Consider the following 16,423-nt stretch of genomic DNA (forward strand, 5'->3'; position numbering starts at 1 on the left):
TAAAATTGCTTATACTTCTCACCAATTATAAATATGTTTGAAAAACTGAAAATCTTTCTGTTTTATAGTAGTTTTTAATTAATTGCATTAAAACATAGTTATTTTGAGTTTCCTAAGTATTGTGAATTATAGTTTTATAATTCCATATTGATACTGACTAGAATCAGCGTTTTATAAAATAATGGTACTTTATCATGAAGGTCTAATTTAAACAAAAAAGTGCTTGTTTTTAAAGTATGCATTAAAAATTGTCCCAATTTTAGAATTTCTTAACTGCCACTTCTTTACTCCTTATCCAGGACTCATTTTAAAGAAACTCGGTCTAGCTTCAGGTCTCATTTATCTCCCATTAAAATTCCACCGTAAAACAATGAATTCCTTTCCATAAAGGCACATAAATATTAAATTCTACCATATGTTATTTGTCTTTCAGGGATGACATTTTTGAAATCTATATGGATCTTTAAATAGTCAACAAATATATATAACATGTATTGCTATCCAGTTTGTTAAGCTTTAAAATATTAGTAAGAACTGAAGAAAAGTTCTTTTTTTCTTATTTAAAAGACACATCTGTATTTGGAGATAGCTTCTCTGCTTATTTTCATTGATTAGAAGCTTTACTTGCTCTATCAGAGAAATCAGAATATTTCCATTTGCTCTGCAATGATGAGGTTAAATTAAAGTTGAAGTCAATATTTTAGAAAGGTATCAGGTTGGTGTAAAAGTAATTGCAGTTTTTGCAATTACTTTTTTTTTTTTTTGAAATGGAGTCTTGCTCTGTCACCCAGGCTGGAGTGCGGCGGCATGATCTTGGCTCACTGCAACCTACATCTCTTGGATTCAAGCAAATCTCCTGCCTCAGCCTCCCGAGTAGCTGGGATTACAGGCGCCCACCACCATGCCTGGCTAATTTTTGTATTTTTAGTAGAGACAGGGTTTCGCCATGTTGGCCAGGCTGGTTTCGAACTCCTGATCTCAGGTGATCCGCCTGCCTCAGCCTCCCAAAGTGCTGGGATTACAGGCGTGAACCACCGCACCCAGCCTTTTGCAATTACTTTTAATGGCAAAAAATTGCAATTACTTTGCACCAACATAAAATAGCAAAGGCTAAAATGTACACATTTCTTCAACAAAGTGGGGTATGGACCTATATGGTCTGAGAACCAGAGTTTCTGAGGTCACTGAAGGGTTTTTGTGTCGAGTGTGCTTTAGAGGGCATCAGCCTCTAAATAGACTTGACTTTTTTTCTGAAGTGTTGGTGCCACTCAAGAGAAAGGGAAATAATAGAGTCCTCTCAGGCCAACTGGTGTTAGCTTTAAGGGAACAGAATAAATGAAATCTGACTTAGCGTTTTTTTTCCTTTAGAAGCCCTGCCTGAATGAGATTAAACAACTTATCTTTCTAGAGCAGGGAGATAGAGATTTGGAGCAGGGTCCCAGAGATGACTAAAGAGTGTGCCTTTTCCTGCACCTTTGTTATGTCTTAGAACCAAAACTCTGTGCTGAGCAGCTGCAGAAGAAAGATATAGGGTTTGAGGCAGTGGAAAAACCATCACCCTGAGGAGGAGGATATAGTATTGCCTGGAGGTCCTTGAATTTCATCTAACATGCTCTGGATCTGCTGGTTGGAGACCGTAGGTCAGTATGGGTCCTGGGAAGTCAAAATTACAGCCTTTTTTTTTTTTTTTTTTTTTATGGTTTAAAATACCAAGTATTTGAAAACAGGAGGAGGAAATCAACCAAAGGAGGAAAAGAGGGAGAAGAGTTTTACGAAAAGTTAACTTAGTAACTGCAAAGACATTCCTCTTTAGTGGAACTTTTGCCTAAGAATTGCAATTTTTTTTTTTTGTTTTTTTTTTTTTTGATTCTAGAAGCTTAAGATGGCAGAGAAGAGAAAATGTAGGCTGCAATGGGGTAAGCTGCCTTTTTGGGGACTACATAGCCTGGTCATATGAAAGATTACTTTGGACATGATGGCGACACTTTGGGAGAGAGTTGATTTGCAGCCAGCTTAAAAGGGACTTAATGAACCCTGTCAGGGAACATCTGTGTGCGTTGACTGCTGGATTCCCAGGGCCCACGGATTGACTCCTTAGCACCTTGTCAGATTGCTGTTGACCTAAGAATTGCCATTTGATGTTCCTACTAGCAGAATCTTGAAGAAACTCCAGAAAAATGCTCATGGAAAAAATCAATATTGGAAATCTGCCATACCCTGAGAGCACTACTATCAGATTACATATCTTTTAGTCCGGTAGGAACTTTCCCCTAACTCTCCCTACTCCCACTCCCAGCAGTAACTCTGTAGGATTTGGGGAGGGTAGAGAAGGAGAAAAATTCAAGTCTGAGAAATAAAAAGGACCATGTTCCTTTCCCCCACTGCAGGTTTCTTACCTGGAAGAAGCCCCGAACCAGAGGAAGGAAGGAGCTTTAGCTTTAAATAAAGTATGAAAAGTTGATCATAATAGTGGACTAGACATTTAATTACTGGGGTGAGACTGACCAGAGGACTCCTAATATTCAAAATGAATCAGAAAATTATGGGTGCTGCCTGAGTTACTGAGTTACAATGGGTTACAAGTTACGAACCCATTGAGCTAGTGCCAAGGGCAGGGAGGAAAGTAAAGTTACTTTATGATTGCACCTTTTTATGTTTTGCCCCATCAAGTACTGGTTATAGCTCAACCAAATGTCTCAGCCTCTATCAGTCTGCGAGAGTATGTGTAGAGACTGTCTTGGTCCTTCTGGGCTGCTATAACAAAAATACCATAGGCTGGGTGGTTTAGAAATAACAGAAATTTATCTCTCACAGTTTTGGAGGCTGGGCCGTCCAAGATCAAGGTTCAGGTAGATTCAGTATCTAGTGAGGGCTCTTGCTGGTTCATAGTCTTCTTACTGTCTCCTATGTAGTAGAAAGCTGAGGGAGCTCTTGGGTTTCTTTTATAAGGCAATGGATCCCATTTATAAGGGCACCACCCTCATGACCTAATCATCTCCTAAAGGTCCCATCTCCAAACACAATCACATTGGGGATTAGGTTTCAACATATGAATTTGGGGGGAACATAAGCATGCAGTCTGTAGCACACATGAAAATGTATTTCCAAGCTTCCATGGCTCTTAGCTCATACTTGCTCTTGCAGGTGGTCACCCTACCCACCCTACTTCCCTACTAAACTCCCCAATTCAATCAAGGTTTCCCTGGGTCACAGTCAGGAGTTTTCCAAGGTCAAGGAGATTCCCAGGGTCTCAGTACTGACCACTCCTCTTCTTCTGTTTGTGAACCCTTTGGGAAGTCCACTGGGTTTGTAGGCCTCAAATGAGGCCCCTACCTACTGACTTGGAAGACAGGAATACTGGATGTGATGGGCTGAAAAATAACCCCTGAAGATATACATATTCGAATCCCTGGAATCTGTAAGCATTATATTATATGGAAACAGAGTCTTTATAGATTTCATTAAGATGATCAGATTTAATTAAGATGGGGAGATTTTATTGGTTTATCAGAGTAGGCCCTAAGTGCAATTATATATATCCTTATGAGAGGGAGGCAGAAGGAGATTTGACATAGAAAAAAGAGGAGAAGGTGATGTGAGGGTGGAGGCAGAGAGAAACTTGGAGATACTGGCCTTACAGGTTAGAGTGATGCACCTACAAGCTACCACAGGAAGCTGGATGCCAAAGCAGCAACCACGAGAAGCTGGAAGAAGAAAGGAACGGATTCTCCTCTATAGCCTCTGGAGGGAGAATCACCCTGCCAGCACCTCCTTTAGGCACAGCGAAGCTGATCTTAGACTTCTGGCTTCAAGAACCATTAGGGAATAAATTTCTGTTGTTTTAAGACACCATGTTTGGAGTACTTTGTTAAAGTGCTTTAGGAAATGAATATACTAGGAAGATACTGCTCCCTCCTCCTATGTAGGGCATAAGTAGACATTACAGGGCATGCCTCATTCTGGATTCAGTTGGGTCATCTGAGCCCCTAGTCAGCACTACCTATGCCTCGAGTCTCACAAGAACTTTCGTGGAAAAAATATATTTTACCTTCTAACAAAAAGTGACCATTCAAGTTTGAAGTGGAGGTAGGATGAGATGAGTGAAAGAAAGTAGGCCAGGCCTTCTCCATTGTCCTGGTTTTTCCTGTTCCCTTAGGCACCTGCCTCCAACTTCCTCTTAATCTTCAGCTAAATACAAAACAAAGCAGAACAAACAAAACAAAGCACAACTCCATACACCCCCAACAATGCTTCCCGTGCTGATCAACTGATACTTGGGGTGAGGCTGTCACTCTTCACTTCTCAGAGAAGCATTTGAGTTTGCTGAAATCCAGCCACACTCCCTGAACCATCTAGACATATTGAACTGCCTACTCCAGAACCAGGTGCATAGAACATATTCAGAAAATGGTGGCTACTTTGGGAGAAAAACTCTATTGGAATTGGTAGGACTGGGTTTGAACTCCCAGCTTTGCCTTTCCCTGGCACTGGCACTTTATCTTATCTGTAAAAGGTGTGGTTGGGGTGGGGGCGGTGGTAAGCATATGCATCTCAAAGAGTAGTTTTAAGAATTTAGTGAGCATAAGGCCTGGTACGTAGATAATAATTCCCACTCACTAATGCTTTTACGTCTTGATTATTTCCTTACTTCTTCATGGCATTTTACATGCAAATGTTTTACCATATTATTGTAGAATAATAAAAATAAAAATAATCTTCAAAAGGTGATTATCTAGTCATTTCACTTATTGCATTATGAGTTCATTGAAGACAGAGATTGTGGTTTACATCTTTTGTCTCTATTGTCTAGCACATAGTAGACTTTACAAATATCTGTTGACTAATTCAATATTTTAGACACCTCTGACAGCAGGAATGCCTTTTATTACTAGTTTTAATCAGGAACACAAATTCAAGTTAGATTATTGCCTCTACCAGGTAACATGTTCATCTTCCTATGAGAACAGAAAAGAATGATCTGAACGGAAGCCTGGAAGAGACTTAGCCAGAAACAAACGAACAAATAAAACTGGTTGCCTGAGCCGATGTGTATGCCTCTATAAGGTGGGGAAAAAAGTGCTATAGAAAAAGTGAGAGTCTTCAGTGACTCAGCTTTGACCTGTGTTCATTTCACAAAGTGACATTCAAGCAAACTATGGGGTGCCTCATTTTTCAAAAAATTAAACCCATCGAAATAAAAAACCTACTGATAGATAAGGCAATTGACCCTATTTCAAAAGGAATTTTTCCTTCACAAAACTATCAGGTTCAAATGAGGGAGGTTCCTTAGAGCATTTAAAATATAACTACATTTCTAGAAGTTCTGCAACTTTGAGGCAAGCACACCCATCGTGTAAAAATAAAGTCCACTTTCGATTTATATTAATATTCTGTATTTTTGTATAGATTAATTCACCTAATTCATTCATTTAATCACTTTCTTATTTGTTCAAAAATAGGTTAAACAAATTTTACACTTCTGAGACACTGACCACAAGGAAGGTAGTCTAAGTTAGTCCAAACAATGAAGAAGCCTAGTCTTTCAGCCCATGTGACATTACATGCCAGACAGGGAAGTTCACATGATTCTAAGTAAAAAAAAAAAAGCCCTGAGTTAGAACTTCGGCATTGTGAGTTGCAATACTAGTTGCACGACCTTGGGTAAATTACCTACCCTGCATGTCAGTTTCTCCATCTAGTATAAAAAGGACTACCTCATAAGGTTGCCCGAGGATTCCTGAGATAACAATGCACGTGATGCTTGATTTACAGGGGCCAAGTAGCTGATAAAAAAAAAATGTTAGTTTCTTTTTTACCTCATCCAGATATCCTTCTTGTCCCTATCCTCTCACCTCCTACAACCACAGTTAGCCCTCTAACTAAAATCAGACATTCTGAAATTTACATTTTATCGGCATTTTCCCCAGAAAGTATTCTATTGGCAAGACATAACAGCAACTAAGTAGTGGCAGTAGCAACAGTTGCTAATATTTTATTGAAGCCTCATAAAATACCTACATTACCTCATTTAATCATCACTACAACCCTTTGATCTAAGTAACAGTTATTATCTTTATTTTAAAGGAGGTTAAAGTAACTTGCTCAAGTGAGATGCAAACTTAATACATGCTGTTGATACATACTGATGCATTTTGTTATCTCCAAGTACAAAGGCAGTAGAATTTTCATTACTTGTACGTATTAGAGAAGCTGTAAATTCTCTAACCCCTTACTCAGAGATGTTGAAATAGTCATAAATGTGAAAAAGAGAGGATATTTCTCCTGTGGAGACCTAGTATCATGACAGCTCATAACCAGAATACAAAGGTGACTTTTGACCTAGTGATCTTTTCTGAAGCAAACTTGCTATTTCAGCAGCCCCCAGTCTCATGAAACCTGGAAATTTCATTCTGCAGAGAGACTCTTGAGTAGAAGACTACCAATGAGATCCGCTCATTTGCATACTAATATGTTAGTTAATTATTCACAGAAATTTTACAAGTGAGAATTATTAAAAATTCCTTTGAATTTCCCAGGAAATAATTTTTAAGAAATTAAAGTAATAGACTTCATATTTTAGAACTGTTTTAGATTTACAGAAAAATGGCGGAGTTCCCTCATGCCTCCTTTCCCCATTTCCCCTCCCCACTCACTTCCCACAGTTTCTGCTTTTATTAACATCTTGCATTAATGTGGTATATTGGTTACAACTGATGAACAAATACTGACACATTATTAACTAAAGTCATAGTTTACATTAGGGTTCACCCTGTGTTGTAAAGCTCTATGTGTTTTGACAAATGAATAATGTCATGTAACCGCCATTAAAGTATCATACAGAATAATTTCACTACTCTAAAATTCCCCATGTGCCACTTCTCTTATTTCCCTCCCTCCTTTCAAAACCCCTCCAAACCACTGCTCCTGTTACTGTCTCTACAGTTTTGCCATTTCCACAATGTCCTACAGTTGGAACCAAACAGTATGCAGCCTTTTTAGGCTTGACTTCTTTCAGCAATATGCCTCCATGCCTTTTTATGGTTTGATTATTCAATTCTTTGAGTTACAGAATAATATTCCATTGTAAGAGTATACCGTAGTTTGTTTATCCATTTGCCTATCCAAGGACAGCTGGGTTGCTTCTAAGTTTTGGCAATTATGAATAAAGCTGCTATAAACATTTATGTACAGGTTTTTATGTGGATATAAGTTTTCAGCTCATTTGGGTAAATGCTAAGGAGCTAGATTGCCAGATTATAAGGTAAGAATATGTTTAGTTTAGTAAGAAACTGCTACACTGTCTTCTAAAGTGGCTGTACCATTTTGTGTTCCCACCAGCAATGAATGAGAGTGCCTGTTGTTCTCCATCTTCACCAACATTTGGTATTGTCAGTGTTCTGGATTTTAGTTATTCTAATCGGTATGTAGTGGTATCTTATTGTTGTTTTAATTGGAATGCTCTAATTATATATGATGTTGGGTATTTTTCATATGCTTATTGTCATCTCTACATCTTCTTTGGTGAGGTTTCTGTTAAGGTCTTTTCCCCATTAATTAATCACATTTTCCTTCCTTATCGTTAAGTTTAAGAGTTTTTTGTATACTTTGGATACCAGTTCTTTATTAGATATTTGTTTTGTGAAGATTTTCTCCCTGTCTGTGGTTCATCTTTTCATTTTCTTAAATGAATCCTTCATAGAGCAGAAGCTTTTAATTTTAATGGAGTCACATATCAGTTTTTTTTCTATCATAGATAGTGCTTTTGGTGTTGTAGCTAAGAAGTCACTGCCAAACCCAAGTTTATCTAGATTTTCTTCTATGGTATTTTTTGGGAGTTTTATGGTTTTGCACTTTACACTTCAAGCTATGATCCATTTTGAGTTAATTTCTGTGAAAAGTGTAAGATTTATGTCTAGATTCATGTATTTTTGCCTGTTGATGTCCACTTGTTCCTGCATCATTTGTTGGAATAGCTATTCTTTTGCCATCAAATTACCTTTACTACTTTGTCAAAGATTAATTGACTATATCTGTGTGGCTGTATTTATTGGCTTTCTATCTGTTCCATAGATTTATTTGTCTATTCTTTGGCCAATACCACATTGTCTTAATTATTGTAACTTTATAGTAAGTCTTGAAGTTGGGTAGTGTACATCCTATGACTTTATTCTTCAATATTTTGTTGGTTATTTTGCACATTTTTATATTTTATATAACATTCAGAATCATTTGATTTATATTATAACAATCAAATTATTGACAAAATAATTTGTTGGAATTTTTATTGGGATTGTGTTGACTCTACATATCAAGTTGGAAAGAATGAATATCTTAACAATATTGAATGTTCCCACCCATGAACATGGAATATCTTTCCATTTATTTATATCTTGTAGATTTATTTCTTTCATTTGTTTTGTACTCTTCCTCATACAGATCTTTTTTTTTTTTTTTTTTTTTTTTATACTTTAAGTTCTAGGGTACATGTGCATAACGTGCAGGTTTGTTACATATGTATATTTGTGCCATGTTGGTGTGCTGCACCCTTCAACTCGTCAGCACCCATCAATTCATCATTTATATCATGTATAACTCCCCAATGCAATCCCTCCCCCCGGCCCCCTCCCCATGATAGGCCCCAGTGTGTGATGTTCCCCTTCCCGAGTCCAAGTGATCTCATTGTTCAGTTCCCACCTATGAGTGAGTACATGCGGTGTTTGGTTTTCTCTTCTTGTGACAGTTTGCTAAGAATGATGGTTTCCAGCTGCATCCATGTCCCTACAAAGGACGCAAACTCATCCTTTTTTATGGCTGCATAGTATTCCATGGTGTATATGTGCCACATTTTCTTAATCCAGTCTGTCACAGGTGGACATTTGGGTTGATTCCAAGTCTTTGCTATTGTGAATAGTGCCACAATAAACATACGTGTGCATGTGTCTTGGTAGTAGAATAATTTATAATCTTTTGGATATATACCCAGTAGTGGGATGGCTGGGTCATATGGTACATCTAGTTCTAGATCCTTGAGGAATCGCCATACTGTTTTCCATAATGGTTGAACTAGTTTACAATCCCACCAACAGTGTAAAAGTGTTCCTATTTCTCCACATCCTCTCCAACAACTGTTGTTTCCTGATTTTTTAATGATTGCCATTCTAACTGGTGTGAGATGGTATCTCATTGTGGTTTTGATTTGCATTTCTCTGATGGCGAGTGATGATGAGCATTTTTTCATGTGTCTGTTGGCTGTATGAATGTCTTCTTTTGAGAAATGTCTGTTCATAACCTTTCCCCACTTTTTGATGGGGTTGTTTGTTTTTTTCTTGTATATTTGTTTGAGTTCTTTGTAGATTCTGGATATTAGCCCTTTGTCAGATGAGTAGATTGCAAAAATTTTCTCCCATTCTGTAGGTTGCCTGTTCACTCTGATGGTAGTTTCTTTTGCTGTGCAGAAGCTCTTTAGTTTAATTAGATCCCATGTGTCAATTTTTGCTTTTGTTGCCGTTGCTTTTGGTGTTTTAGACATGAAGTCCTTGCCCATGCCTATGTCCTGAATGGTACTACCTAGATTTTCTTCTAGGGTTTTTATGGTATTAGGTCTAACATTTAAGTCTCTAATCCATCTTGAATTAATCTTCGTATAAGGGGTAAGGAAAGGATCCAGTTTCAGCTTTCTACTTATGGCTAGCCAATTTTCCCAGCACCATTTATTAAATAGGGAATCCTTTCCCCATTTCTTGTTTCTCTCAGGTTTGTCAAAGATCAGATGGCTATAGATGTGTGGTATTATTTCTGAGGACTCTGTTCTGTTCCATTGGTCTATATCTCTGTTTTGGTACCAGTACCATGCTGTTTTGGTTACTGTAGCATTGTAGTATAGTTTGAAGTCAGGTAGCGTGACGCCTCCAGCTTTGTCCTTTTGACTTAGGATTGTCTTGGCAATGCGGGCTCTTTTTTGGTTCCATATGAACTTTAAAGCCGTTTTTTCTAATTCTGTGAAGAAACTCCTTGGTAGCTTGATGGGGATGGCATTGAATCTATAAATAACCTTGGGCAGTATGGCCATTTTCACGATATTGATTCTTCCTATCCATGAGCATGGTATGTTCTTCCATTTGTTTGTGTCCTCTTTGATTTCACTGAGCAGTGGTTTGTAGTTCTCCTTGAAGAGGTCCTTTACATCCCTTGTAAGTTGGATTCCTAGGTATTTTATTCTCTTTGAAGCAGTTGTGAATGGAAGTTCATTCCTGATTTGGCTGTCTGCTTGTCTGTTAGTGGTGTATAAGAATGCTTGTGATTTTTGCACATTAATTTTGTATCCTGAGACTTGGCTGAAGTTGCTTATCAGCTTAAGGAGATTTTGGGCTGAGATGATGGGGTTTTCTAAATATACAATCATGTCATCTGCAAACAGGGACAATTTGGCTTCTTCTTTTCCTAACTGAACACCCTTGATTTCTTTCTCTTGCCTGATTGCCCTAGTCAAAACTTCCAACACTATGTTGAATAGGAGTGGTGAGAGAGGGCATCCCTGTCTTGTGCCAGTTTTCAAAGGGAATTTTTCCAGTTTTTGCCCATTCAGAATGATATTAGCTGTGGGTTTGTCATAAATAGCTCTTATTATTTTGAGGTATGTTCCATCAATACCGAATTTATTGAGCGTTTTTAGCATGAAGGGCTGTTGAATTTTGTCAAAAGCCTTTTCTGCATCTATTGAGATAATCATGTGGTTCTTGACTTTGATTCTGTTTATATGCTGTATTATGTTTACTGATTTGCGAATGTTGAACCAGCCTTGCATCCCAGGGATGAAGCCCACTTGATCATGGTGGATAAGCTTTTGGATGTGCTGCTGAATCCGGTTTGCCAGTATTTTATTGAGGATTTTTGCATCGATGTTCATCAGGGATATTGGTCTAAAATTCTCTTTTTTTGTTGTGTCTCTGCCAGGCTTTGGTATCAGGATGATGTTGGCCTCCTAAAATGAGTTAGGGAGGATTCCCTCTTTTTCTATTGATTGGAATAGTTTCAGAAGGAATGGTACCAGCTCCTCCTTGTACCTCTGGTAGAATTCAGCTGTGAATCCATCTGGTCCTGGACTTTTTTTGGTGCGTAGGCTATTAATTGTTGCCTCAATATCAGAGCCTACTATTGGTCTATTCAGGGATTCAACTTCTTCCTGGTTTAGTCTTGGGAGAGTGTAAGTGTCCAGGAAATTATCCATTTCTTCTAGATTTTCTAGTTGATTTGTGTAGAGGTGTTTATAGTATTCTCTGATGGTAGTTTGTATTTCTGTGGGGTCAGTGGTGATATCCCCTTTATCATTTTTTATTGCATCTATTTGATTCCTCTCTCTTTTCTTCTTTATTAGTCTTGCTAGCGGTCTGTCAATTTTGTTGATCTTTTCAGAAAACCAACTCCTGGATTCATCGATTTTTTGGAGGGTTTTTTGTGTCTCTATCTCCTTCAGTTCTGCTCTGATCTTAGTTATTTCTTGCCTTCTGCTAGCTTTTGAATGTGTTTGGTCTTGCCTCTCTAGTTCTTTTAATTGTGATGTTAGAGTGTCAATTTTAGATCTTTCCTGCTTTCTCTTGTGGGCATTTAGTGCTATAAATTTCCCTCTACACACTGCTTTAAATGTGTCCCAGAGATTCTGGTATGTTGTATCTTTGTTCTCATTGGTTTCAAAGAACATCTTTATTTCTGCCTTCATTTCGTTATGTACCCAGTAGTCATTCAGGAGCAGGTTGTTCAGTTTCCATGTAGTTGAGAGGCTTTGATTGAGTTTCTTAGTCCTGAGTTCTAGTTTGATTGGACTGTGGTCTGAGAGACAGTTTGTTATAATTTCTGTTCTTGTACATGTGTTGAGGAGTGCTTTACTTCCAATTATGTGGTCAATTTTGGAATAAGTGCGATGTGGTGCTGAGAAGAATGTATATTCTGTTGATTTGGGGTGGAGAGTTCTATGGATGTCTATTAGGTCCGCTTGGTGCAGAGATGAGTTCAATTCCTAGATATCCTTGTTAACTTTCTGTCTCGTTGATCTGTCTAATGTTGACAGTGGAGTGTTGAAGTCTCCCATTATTATTGTATGGGAGTCCAAGTCTCTTTGTAAGTCTCTAAGGACTTGCTTTATGAATCTGGGTGCTCCTGTATTGGGTGCATATATATTTAGGATAGTTAGCTCTTCCTGTTGAATTGATCCCTTTACCATTATGTAATGGCCTTCTTTGTCTCTTTTGATCTTTGAGGGTTTAAAGTCTATTTTATCAGAGACTAGGATTGCAACCCCTGCTTTTTTTTGTTCTCCATTTGCTTGGTAGATCTTCCTCCATCCCTTTATTTTGAGCCTATGTATGTCTCTGCATGTCAGATGGGTCTCCTGAATACAGCAGACTGATGGGTCTTGACTCTTTATCCAGTTTGCCAGTCTGTGTCTTTTAATTGGAGCATTTAGTCCATTTACATTTAAGGTTAATATTGTTATGTGTGAACTTGATCCTGCCATTATGATATTAACTGGTTATTTTGCTCGTTAGTTGATCCAGTTTCCTCCTAGCCTCGATGGTCTTTACATTTTGGCATGTTTTTGCAATGGCTGGTACCGGTTGTTCCTTTCCATGTTTAGGGCTTCCTTCAGGGTCTCTCGTAAGGCAGGCCTGGTGGTGACAAAATCTCTAAGCATTTGCTTATCTGTAAAGGATTTTATTTCTCCTTCACTTATGAAACTTAGTTTGGCTGGATATGAAATTCTGGGTTTAAAATTCTTTTCTTTAAGAACGTTGAATATTGGCCCCCACTCTCTTCTGGCTTGTAGAGTTTCTGCCGAGAGATCTGCTGTTAGTCTGATGGGCTTCCCTTTGTGGGTATCCCGACCTTTCTCTCTGGCTGCCCTTAAGATTTTTTCCTTCATTTCAACTTTGGTGAATCTGGCAATTATGTGTCTTGGAGTTGCTCTTCTGGAGGAGTATCTTTGTGGCGTTCTCTGTATTTCCTGAATTTGAATGTTGGCCAGCCCTACTAGGTTGGGGAAGTTCTCCTGGATGATATCCTGAAGAGTATTTTCCAACTTGGTTCCCTTTTCCCCCTCACTTTCAGGCACCCCAATCAGACGTAGATTTGGTCTTTTTACGTAATCCCATACTTCTTGCAGGCTTTGTTCATTTCTTTTTCTTCTTTTTTCTTTTGGTTTCTCTTCTCACTTCATTTCATTCATTTGATCTTCAATCACTGATACTCTTTCTTCCAGTTGATCGAGTCGGTTCCTGAAGCTTGTGCATTTGTCACGTATTTCTCGTGTCATGGTTTTCATCTCTGTCATTTCGTTTATGATCTTCTCTGCATTAATTAGTCTAGCTGTCAATTCTTCCACTCTTTTTTCAAGATTTTTAGTTTCTTTGCGCTGGGTACGTAATTCCTCCTGTAGCTCTGAGAAGTTTGGTGGACTGAAGCCTTCTTCTCTCATCTCGTCAAAGTCATTCTCTGACCAGCTTTGATCCGTTGCTGGCGATGGGCTGCGCTCCTTTGCAGGGGGAGATGCGCTCTTATTTTTTGAATTTCCAGCTTTTCTGCCCTGCTTCTTCCCCATCTTTGTGGTTTTATCTGTCTCTGGTCTTTGATGATGGTGACGTACTGATGGGGTTTTGGTATAGGTGTCCTTCCTGTTTGATAGTTTTCCTTCTGACAGTCAGAAGGACTGTCTGTTGGTCTGTTGGAGATTGCTTGAGGTCCACTCCAGACCCTGTTTGCCTGGGTATCAGCAGCAGAGGTTGCCGAAGATAGAATATTGCTGAACAGCAAGTGTACCTGTCTGATTCTTCCTTTGGAAGTTTCCTCTCAGGGGTGTACTCCACCCTGTGAGGTGTGGGGTGTCAGACTGCCCCTAGTGGGGGATGTCTCCCAGCTAGGCTACTCAGGGGTCAGGGACCCACCTGAGCAGGCAGACTGTCTGTTCTCAGATCTCAACCTCCGTGTTGGGAGATCCACGGCTCTCCCCAAAGCTGTCAGACAGAGTCATTCGCGTCTGCACTGGCCCCCGCTGCTTCCCCTGTTGGTCTTCAGCTGTGCGCTGTCCCCCGAGGTGGAGACTACAGAGACAGGCAGGCTTCCTTGAGCTGCTATGAGCTCCACCCAGTTCGAGCTTCCCAGCGGCTTTGTTTACCTACTTAAGCCTCAGCAATGGCGGGCGCCCCTCCCCCAGCCTCGCTGCTGCCTTGCGGATAGATCGCTGCAGACTGCTGTGTTAGCAGTGAGGGAGGCTCCGTGGGCGTGGGACCCTCCTGGCCAGGTGTGGGATATATTCTCCTGGTGTGCCTGTTTGCTTAAAGCGCAGTATTGGGGTGGGAGTTACCAGATTTTCCAGGTGTTGTGTGTCTCAGTTCCCCTGGCTAGGAAAACGGATTCCCTTCCCCCTTGTGCTTCCTGGTGAGGTGATGCCTCGCCCTGCTTCAGCTCTCGCTGGTCAGGCTGCAGCAGCTAACCAGCACCGATTGTCTGGCACTCCCTAGTGAGATGACCCCAGTACCTCAGTTGAAAATGCAGAAATCACCGGTCTTCTGTGTCGCTGGCGCTGGGAGTTGGAGACTGGAGCTGTTCCTATTCGGCCATCTTGCTCTGCCCCCCCTTAATCAGATTTTCGCTTGCTATTGAGACTTTTTAGTCCTTGTATATTTTGGATATTTACCCCTTATCAGATGTATAATTTGCAAACATTTTTTCACATTTTGTAGATTGTCTCTTTACTCCGTTGGTGTCCTGTTGTTGTTGTTGTTGTTGTTGTACAGAAGCTTTTTAGCTTGATATAATGAGAAGGTACTTTTATGTCCACTATTTTCCTCTTTGTTTTCTAAATATCTCGTGTATTTTTGTTCTTTAATTACTTTATTACTGCCCTCTTTTGTGTCAACTATATATTTTCTAGTTTACCATATTAATTTGCTTATTGTTTCTTTCACTATCTTTTAAGTTATTCTACTAGTGGTTGCCCAAGAAACTAAAATTAACATCTTAACATTAGTAAACCTGTTCATATTAATATCGCTTTAATTTCAATAGCATACACAAACTTTGCTCCAATGCACCTCTAGTCCTTCCTCCCTTCTCTGTGCCATTCTTGCCAATCCAGTTAAATTTTCATACATTATAAGCCCATCAACACAACTTTATTACTATTGCTTTATATAGTTGTCTTTTGAAATCAGATAGAAGAGCTACAAACAAAAGTACATTTATAATGTATTTTATGTTAACCTTTATTATTTGTGATCCTTATTTTTTCATGTGCTTTTGACTCATTGTCTAGTGTTCTTTCATTTAAGATGAAAAAATTCCCTACCATTTTTCTAGTAGGGCAAGTCTCCTAGTAATGAATTCTGTCACTCTTTGTTTATCAGAAATGTCTTAACATTTCCTTCATTGTTGAAGGATAGTTTTACTATATACAAAATTCCTTATTGGTAGCCTTTTTTTTTGTCACTTTCAACATGTCATCCCACTGCCTTCTGGACTCCATTTTTCTTTTCTTTTCTTTCTTTTTTTTTTTTTTTTTTGAGACGTAGTCTGGCTCTGTCGCCCAGATTGGAGTGCAGTGGTGCGATCTCGCCTCACTGCAAGCTCCACTTCCCGGGTTCACACCGTTCTCCTGCCTCAGCCTCCCAAGTAGCTGGGACTACGGGCACCCACCACCAAGCCCAGCTAATTTTTTGTATTTTTAGTAGAGATGGGGTTTCACTGTGTTAGCCAGGATGGTCTCGATCTCCTGACTTTATGATCCACCTGCCTTGGCCTCCCAAAGTGCTGGGATTCCAGGTGTGACTTTTCTTCTTTTAATGAGAAATCAGTTGTTAATTTTATTGAAGACTCGGTATACATAATAAGTTGTTTGTTCTTGCTGCTTTCAAGATTTGTGTTTGTTCTTGTCATTTAACAGTTTTGCTAATGTGTTTAGGTGTGGCTGTCACTGAGTTTATCCTACTTGAAGTTCATTGAGTTTCTTGGATGTATAGAGTAAAGGTGTTTTTAAAATCATAAGAAGAAGTTTGGCGTCCTCATGTGTTCTTTCTCCACATATTCTTCATGTATTTCTTCATGTGTCATTATACCCCGTTCTCTTTCTATTCTCTTTCTAGGATCTCATGTAGATATGCTAGATAGTGTTCCATAAGTATCTGGGACTCTGTTCAATTTTTTTCATTACGCTTTTCTTTCTGCTCGTTAGACAGCATGATCTCAATTGACCTATCTTCAAGTTTGCTGGTTCTTGCTTCTGCCAACTCAAATCTGCTGTTAACCTTCTCTAGTGAATATTTTTTATGAGTTATTGTACTTTTCAACTCCAAAATTCCAAATTATTTTTTTATTATTTCTATCCCTTTATTGATATACTCTATTAGGTAAGATATTGATCTCATAATTTTCTTTA

The sequence above is a fragment of the Rhinopithecus roxellana genome, chromosome 3, assembly GCF_007565055.1.
Source record: "Rhinopithecus roxellana isolate Shanxi Qingling chromosome 3, ASM756505v1, whole genome shotgun sequence".
Classification (NCBI taxonomy): Eukaryota; Metazoa; Chordata; class Mammalia; order Primates; family Cercopithecidae; genus Rhinopithecus; species Rhinopithecus roxellana.